Consider the following 9,040-nt stretch of genomic DNA (forward strand, 5'->3'; position numbering starts at 1 on the left):
CCTCCATCGGGCACCCTCTGTGCTCCCAACAGAGCTCTGCTCCTCCGGGCAGTTGCAATGTTCATCCCAACATCCAGGGGCTGGCGACGGTGCCACCGAGCAGGCACCATCCCAATGACCCTCCTCATCATTAAGGTGAAGCAGTGATTGCTGGTACACCCCATCACCACCCAAACGCTCCTGTTTGGAGCCACAGAGCGCTCACACGGGCAGGTAAGGAGCAATGATGTGTAAACCCAAGGGTTTGGGGCAGGGTGGATGCTGTCACCTCCCCATGTTCCCCTTCCAGTGATGAAGGCAGGGCTGTGGGGCTTGGGGGAGTCCCAGAAGAGCAGCACCACCGCCTGCTCCTCTGCTGGGAATACAATAAAAGACTGTTATTTTAACTTCTGCTCTCCTGACTCTTCCCACCTCTGATCCCGGTCCCTCCAGCCCTTCCCAGGGATGCTCAGGAGATGTGTACAGCCCAAAATCCCCTGGGAAAAGCATCTCTATAGGGCTAACAAGCTCTGCTAAGTGGGATGCGGGCAGGGTGAAGGCATCCAGCAGTGGAGCCTGGAGCTGGTGTTATCCCAGTGTCCTCCCTGTCCCATTGCTGTCCCATTGCTATCCCATTGCAGTGACACTGCTCCTCAGGTAAGGAGCTGGGAGATTTCCACGGGGTGGGATCAAAGATGAGCTGCAAATGAGTTCTTTGCCCAAACTAGCAAAAATTGGGATTGCATCCAAAGGGTGGGATGCAGGATGCATGGAGCATCCTCAGGCTCTTGCAGCAACAGATGCTCTGGGACCCCATGAGAGGAGCTGCACAAGGCCCAGTTGATGGGAAGGTGTGAGAACCAAAATGTGGCCTCAAACCCTTTCAGTTTGGATCACAGGTTCACCAGCTGATGCTCAGACCCAAGCGGGTGGGCTTCCCTTCCTGCACAGGGTCATTGCCACATGGGCATTGCCCAAGTTTATAGCTCACATCTGTCCCAGCAAACGCTGGTGCTGGTCTGAAAGCAAAGGCTCCGGGTTTCCCAAATCCCAGTTTCCTTCAGCTCAAGATAAAGGCACCTCCTGCTCGATGCTTTCAATGGAGTGACCTGGACCACAGCGGCCTCCCTCTCCCCTCTGTGTATGGGTCAGTCCATCCGGACCTCACCAGCGGATAATCCCCATCTGAGCTTTGCTGCGGTGGTGGTAAAGGGATGCTGTGATCCCTGGCTCCATCTGCAGGGAGCCAGCTTCAGGGCTTCGCTGTGTGCGGCCCGCAGGACACAGAAATCAGCATTTCCTCCTCTGACCTTTTAAAAAATGCAGCAGAATTGGCTCATTTCAGCTCGCTAAAACCTCACAGGCAACAACGGGGCCAGAACGGAGTGAGTTTGAGGCAAAGGAAAGAAAACAAGAGGGAGAAGCCCCATCTCCTCTGCAGCAGTGGTCAGGGGTGGTCTCAGCCACGGGCTCTGCATCAACAGCCACGATAGAGCCACTCACCCATCCCAAACAAGGCAAGATCCATGTTTGCTCCTTGTTGTCCCCTTATGTGGAGAGCGGGATGAAGCCACATCCATCCTGAAGCAGCCCCATAGGAAACCATGAAGCGTTCAAGCCCGGATGGACCAGAGCTAAGGGAAGGCCGAGCAAGGAGAGCCGTGGCCATGAGCTGGGTTAGTCCCCAGCCATGGGTTCGGTGTCAGCACTGATTGTGGGTGCTGGGGGGCAGCGGGAGCGGTGCTGGGGGTGCCCGTGGAGGGAGCAGCATCCCCAAGGGCAGACGATGGCTGCCGTGCCGGGTTGCGGGTGAGGAGCATCGTTAGAGGGAGATGCTGAGCTTCGCTCCAGAGCCGCACAGGGCAGAATCGGCTTCTCCGGCTCCAGGGCTGCGCTCACGCCGCAGCTTGGTGATGGTTCTGATGGCAACGCTGCTGGGGTGCATGGAGCCGTGCAGGGGATGCCCCGACCCCCTGCAAAAGCAGGTCCCTGCCTGGTGCTGCCCCCAAAACCCGCTGTGGGTCCCTGCATGTGCCGGGTTCATGCGTGCCCGGCTGTGCTCTGGCTCCTCATCTGCACAGAAGGAGGAAGGCACAGAGGAAAGCACAATCCCGGCCTTCCAGTGCCTAAAGGGGTTACAGGAAACCTGGAGAGGGGCTTGGGACAAGGGATGGAGGGACAGGCCAAGGGGAATGGCTTGAACCTGCCAGAGGGAAGATTGAGATGAGCTCTGAGGCAGAAGCTCTTCCCTGTGAGGGTGCTGAGGCGCTGGCACAGGGTGCCCAGAGAAGCTGTGGCTGCCCCATCCCTGGCAGTGTTCAAGGCCAGGTTGGACACAGGGGCTTGGAGCAAGCTGCTCCAGTGGAAGGGGTCCCTGCCCGTGGCAGGGGTTGGAGCTGGAGGAGCTTTAAGGGCCCTTCAACCCAAACCAGGCTGGGATTCTATGAACTCCACCTCGGCTGGAGCCCAAAGCATTGTCCCATTGCAGTGTCCCTCTAAGACCCACCTGGGCTTGCTGAGACCCCTCAGCACAGGGCTGGAGGAGCCAAGGGAGGCAATGTTCATGGGTCAGGCAGGAGGGGCCCATCCTGGTCCCCAGCCCCTGCCCTAGCAGGGTCTTCACCAGCTGCATCTTCATCCCTGCGAGGATGTTGATGGTGAAAGCAGAGCATCCTTCCAGGCTGGCCCTGGACCAGTGTCTGGTGCCATCTCATAGCCTTGGCTTGTCCCACAGCACCCAGAGCATGGCTTTGCTTCGGTGGCTCTGGGCATGCAGCAAAATCCATCTGCACACTGGCACTGAGGAAGCACCATCCTCCCCTTGGGCTCCTTGGCAAGCATCTTGGCTGGTGGGTGCTGGAGGGAGATGGGTGCTCAGGCTCCTCTCTGGACCAAGGGACAGCTCGATCACTCCTCAGCTCTTCCCGAGCAAGAAAAACGCCTTCTATTTATCTAGCACTTACCTGGCAGTGGAATCCCAGGCACTGCCCCCAGACAAACAGCCCCAGACAATGAAAGGCAGATGAATCAGGCACAGATTCATGCAGTATTAAAACCAGACAACAGTGAAACACAAAACACCAACCCGCAGAAGTGAACCCCGTGCAGCAGGCAAGAGGATGCAGGCAGCAGCACCAGGGCAGGCGATGGCAGCTATCAGAGAGCATCCGATGTTGTCTCTGATCAGCTTTGCTTGTGGCAGTGTTTTGCGGGATGATGCTTTGCTGGCGTCAGAAAGAATGTTCAGCATCTTCTGGTCTTATAAAGCGAAAACCCAGCGATGCCTTTGCAGGGTGAAGGCTGTTTGCAGAGCCTAGCAAGGTTTTCAAGCAAGAAACTAAAATGCCAGCATAGAAAACGCATGTCTAATTTGTCCAAGTAATTACTGAGCCCTGCTTGATGATACAGATCCCTCCAGCTCTGAAGCGCTGCTGATTGTGCCTCTGATGCAGGAAACGATCCCTGTTCCCCCTGACATTGAAATTCATGCTGGGCTATGAGCACTGCCTGTGATTTCCCGGCCGTGTGGGGCTCAAGGACATGATTTGCTGAGCAGAGAGGGATGGCAGTGCCTGGATGGGCTGTGCTGAGCTGGAACCCGCTTGAATCTGAAGCCTCAGTCCCAGTAGATTACACACTTGATCTAATTAGGACCTTGTCCTCCCATCAGGGTACAAACCACCCCAAATCGCTGCGGTTTTGGTGCTCTAAGGCTGCTCAGGATGAGTTTTATTTGCACTGAACACCTGCGGGCACCCGAAGTACCACAGCAAGAATAAAGGAGAAATCTCAGTCACCGGTGGCATGTGCCATGTGTAGGGCCCCATAAGCTCCAGGGAATCATAGAATAGCTTGGGTTGGAAGGGGCCTTCGAAGGTCATCTTGTCCCCTGCATGAGTGCTGATATCAATCAGAGCATCCCAGCAGATGCTGGGGGAGATGCTGGCATACAGCAAAACGGCTGCTCCTGGGATGCTCCAGCAGCTGCATCCCAGTGCTGGCAAAGCTCCGGCCGCCTTATCCCAGAGTCCTGGTCCCTATTCCAGCTGCGTGGTGCTGCAGGATGAGGCAGTGCTTGGGGACATGCAGAGTCCTGCAGCGATGTTGGCAGAAGCTTCCGCCCCAGCATGCCCTCGCTGCACGCCCAGCACTAATCAATCTTGATTCATTGCTAATGAACTTGAGAGCAGTGTTGGGATGGATCAGGTGCCACTCAGGGTGAGATGGATAATGTAATTAAGGTTCTCTCAAAGGTCCCGTTTTTCTTACCTTGTTAATTAAGCTGATGTGGAGCCCTCCATGCAGAATGCATAATGAGAGCCTGCCGGAGATGGAGCTGGCTGTTAGCATGAACTGATGCTGGGGAAAACACTGGCCTTAACCATGGGAATGGGGATGCTTTGGCAACTCCATGGGGGTTTGGTTCACCCAGAGCATCCAAGACCCGATCTCTGCTGAGAAACCACCGCATCCTTTGCACCACGCATGCATTGAACAGGGCAGAGCGCACAGGCACAGGGATGCAGGGGGAGATGATGGGCTCATCCCTGCCCATGTAAGCACCACGGCAGAGCTTACAGCTTCCCAAAGCACTGGTTATGGTGCAGGGAGCAGGGCATCGCTCCCAGAAAGCTGGAGCAGCCCCATGGCCTCAGGGAGCAGCACAGGGAGGAAGGATGCTGCTCCACTCCCATGGCCCAGGCACATCCTTGGTACTTGCACTCTGGTGGTGACTTATGACAATGAATTAATGGCCTCTTAATAAGGGTGACAGTTCCCTTAATTAGAAAGTATTGGAGCAGGGATAATTGCTTCATTTCAGTTCTTTTCTCCTGTATTACTTCCTTCATTTCCAGGACCTCATCCTCAGCTCATGGATCGCTGCCCTGCATCCCTGGAGCCAGAAACGCTCCCGGGAAGGATGGAGAGGGGTGGATGTGGGTACAGTTGCAACACTGGTTAAAGCAGGTCCCTTTGGCAGCACACAGGGTATGGACGAAGGGGGAGATGGCATTTGCAGGCTGGGAGCTCCCAACTTCTTGAAGCTCAGCCCAGAACCAAGTCATTTGCTCCAAAATGGGTATCATTTGGGTCAATCAGAGCTGCTCCCCAGCCTGGCTGAATGAGTAGCTCTGCTGCAAAGAAACCAGAAACGTCTTGAATCATCCACAGCGTTTCACTTGGGCCTTTTGAGGAAGGGAAAGTTCTTTCTGGGCTTGGTTTTGGCACATTCCCAAGCTGTGCCTTTGCATGGGCTGTTAATGGGGGGAGCCAGTAGAAACCTTCAAGCCCCCAACTAAAATGAGCCCCTTCCTGTCAGAGGAAAGGAGGATCTGGGGGGGGGTGGGGGTGGTTTTGCAGCTTCATCACCAAGCCTGAGGTCCCCCCATCCTGTCCCATTCCCTGGCATCTCCGTGGGGCTGTGGGTCCCCAGGGACCCAACCCAATGCCCTGGGACTGCTTCCCTGCAGGAGATGCCCCCAGTGCCAATACACACCCCTGTAAATAACAGAGAACAGCCTCAGGGCTGCTGGTACCCCACTTCTCCCTGCAGGAAGGAGCATTTCTTCCGTTAACCTTCCCTCTTTGCACTGCAACCATTCTGCTTTGAGCCGTATCTGAAATTAAATCTGCTCGGGTTTTCTCTTGCTCTTCCTTTCTTTTTCCCCCTCCCTTTTGCTTATATTTGCTGAGTGCATTCAAGCACAGGGAGGGGAAAGGAAGAAATAATAAACCAAGCCATCAGCATCATTCACAGCTCGCAGTCATCGCGGGCTCCGGTTTCCAATCAGAGGCCCGGGCTGTGGAGGCAGCGTGCCGGGGAGGAGGCTGGGGCTGGCCCGGATGCGGCTCCGCAAACCAGCGGCGATGCTCTCTTTGTTCTGGGCTCGCTCTGCTTCAGCCAAAGCAGCCACTGCTCAGCCCATCCTGGGGATGCGGGAGCAGGGAGATGGTCCAAGGGGCTTTGTCCATCCCTGACCGTGAGGATAACAGGGATGCAGGATGATGAGGGGCTTTGCAGGCTCTGGACCTGGCCGTGATCCTTTATTCCAGGATAAAGCCCTGGGAGACATGGACGTGCTAAGTCCCACACTCTGGCATCACATCGTGTGCTTCCCCTCGCCTGTCTTTGTGCTGGTACATGAGGCTCTGCACACATGGGTTAAATTCTGGGCTCCTCATCCCTTCCAGTCCGTGCACTGAGCATGCAGAGATGCTGGTGCTGGCCCATGTGAAAAAGGCTCTGCAAACCCAGAATCCATTGTATTCTACCCAAGGTACCAGCCTGAAAGGCACTGCTGGGGCCAGCTGGGTTAGTGTGTTCTAAAGTTACTCACTGCATAAGTGCCGCTTGAGTCTGTCCTGATCTCAAGGAGAGGCACAGCCTTTTGGTCCCATCACCCAGGGGAGATCTGCAGCCAGAAGATCGGATTCTTCCCTGCCTGTCCTGTAAGAGAATCCACACCAAGGACTCAGCCTCTGTGGGAAGCTGGGTACGATGCTCTGCACACCAGGATCCATCCGATGCCGGCTGTATAATTGCTTCCCCCACCGCTCCTCTTCCTGGGGTCTGTGTCCATTTAATCTGCATGCTCAGTGGCTTGGACTGTTTCATCTCCGCTGCCAAGCACCTTCTCCAGCATTTATGTGCTCCTTTCCTCTGCCCTCGCCTGCCTTGCACAGTGGGAATGGTAGGAATGGTGGGAACAGCGACCCTGGAGCCTGGCACACGTGGTCCTGTCCCCACCATGGCATCTGCGAGGATGATGCCACGAAGCAAGAGGAGATGTGATGGTTTTCCATCAGCACATAGAGAAAGGCAGCACTGTTGCCCCTGCTCCTCTTCCTCTCTCCTTCCTCCCCTTCCCAGCACAGCTCTTCCACACCGGTACAACTCTGCACGTGAAACAAAACACTCCTCAGCATCTGTTCAACATTTACTGTTCTTTTCAAGTCCATTCCTTGGCTCCCTCTGCTCAGCGTGGCCTGAAAAATAGCAGCTGTGGTTGCGTTTATATTGCACTACTTCAGAGTTTCTACACCTCAACTGCTCTCCAAGCCCCTGCATGACCCCACGGGTGACCAGGCTCCGAACATCACCCTCTCCTCCTCAAGACACCAAACTGTGCTTTGAAGATGCGGAAACCCAGTGGCACTTCCACACACACGCAAGTTGCATGCGGTGACCATTGGGATGCTGCAGCGGAGGAGTCCGGGTACCATCTGCAGCCCTGTAGTGAGGAGGAGACTCGGAAGGTGCTGAGGATGCTGCCAGGTCCCACGTGAAGCTGCCTGACAGCCCCAGCAGGCAGCTGCCTCGCTGCCTGCTGCGGGTTAACAGCTCTCCCGGCAGGCAGCTCGTTGGCTGGGAAGCAAAAGCGCCTCGGATATGCCTCGTTTTGTACAAAGGAGGTGGGTTGTGCCCGTCCCTCCCACCCCGCTGATCACCCTCCGTTCCGCAGATAATACCCAGCAATTACACCGAGCTTTCCCTGCTCTCCACAGACATTAATTAAGCTCTTTCCCCACGGTGGAGACAAAGAGGGGAACCGCAGGGGAACTTCCAGCTTGGATCGGGGTTGGGGTTTTCGGGTTGCTTTTGCGTGCCCGCACCACGGGGCCTCTCAGGTCCCGCAGCACCGTGTGATGCTGGTGCAGACTGGCCCCCGGAGCGATGGCTGCTCTGGATTTCCCTCTCCCATGGCAGAATTTGCCTGGTTTTGCCTGATTTCTGGGCTGCTGTGGGCATTCGGACGGCGGTGCTGGATCCTAGCGCTCCCAGTGAGCCAGCTGAGTGCTCCTGGTGCCAGTAAGCAAGGCTGGCTCTGCCCCGTGGCAGCTTCCTGGGTGACACCCCGAGAGCAGGAGATGGGGAAACCAGACTGTCCTATGGGCACTGCATCAGCCTCACATCCGATCTCATCCCAAAGAGCTGGAGAGGCTCCGCAGCCTCCTGGAAGCTGCCTGCAGCCCGGGGTTAGAGCAGGGATGGATGGGCAGAGCATCCTTCCAGCACCATAGGAGGCAGGATAATGGGCAGGGCACCCTGCGGAGTAAGACGATGGGCAAGGCACCGTGCCTGGATACTGGAGGGTGTGAAACAGGCAGGGCGCCCTGGAGGACCGGATGACAGGGAGGACGCCCTGCCTGCATCCTGGATGGTAGAAAGACGGGAAAGGCATCCTGCCTGCACCCTGGATGGGCAGGATAACGGGCAGGACACCGGGAAGGGCATGATAACGGTCAGGACACAGGGCAGGACAGGATAACGGGCAGGACAGCCGAGAAGGGCAGGATAACGGGCAGGACACCGGGAAGGGAATGATAACGGTCAGGACACAGGGCAGGACAGAATAACGGGCAGGACACTGGGAAGGGCATGATAACGGTCAGGACACAGGGCAGGACAGGATAACGGGCAGGACACCGGGAAGGGCAGGATAACGGGCAGGATAATGGGCAGGGCAGAATAACGGGCAGGACACCCGGGAAGTGCAGAATAACGGGCAGGATAACGGGCAGGACACCCGGGTAGGACAGGATAACGGGCAGGACACCGGGAAGGGCTGGATAATGAGCAGGACATCAGGAAGCGCAGCATAACGGGCAGGACACAGGGCAGGGCAGGATAACGGGCAGGACACGATAACGGGCAGGATAACGGGCAGGGCAGGATAATGGGCAGAACACGATAACGGGCAGGACAGGATAACGGTCAGGATAACGGTCAGGGCAGGATAACGGGCAGGATAACGGGCAGGGCAGGATAACGGGCAGGGCAGGATAACGGTCAGGGCAGGATAACGGGCAGGATAACGGGCAGGGCAGGATAACGGGCAGGGCAGGATAACGGGCAGGGCAGGATAACGGTCAGGATAACGGGCAGGGCAGGATAACGGGCAGGGCAGGATAACGGGCAGGATAACGGGCAGGATAACGGGCAGGGCAGGATAACGGTCAGGATAACGGGCAGGGCAGGATAACGGGCAGGGCAGGATAACGGGCAGGATAACGGGCAGGATAACGGTCAGGATAACGGTCAGGGCAGGATAACGGGCAG

This window comes from Pezoporus wallicus, unplaced genomic scaffold (assembly GCF_028554395.1).
Source record: "Pezoporus wallicus isolate ANWC-B61680 ecotype Strahan unplaced genomic scaffold, APGP_CSIRO_Pwel_v1 contig_11133, whole genome shotgun sequence".
Classification (NCBI taxonomy): domain Eukaryota; kingdom Metazoa; phylum Chordata; class Aves; order Psittaciformes; family Psittacidae; genus Pezoporus; species Pezoporus wallicus.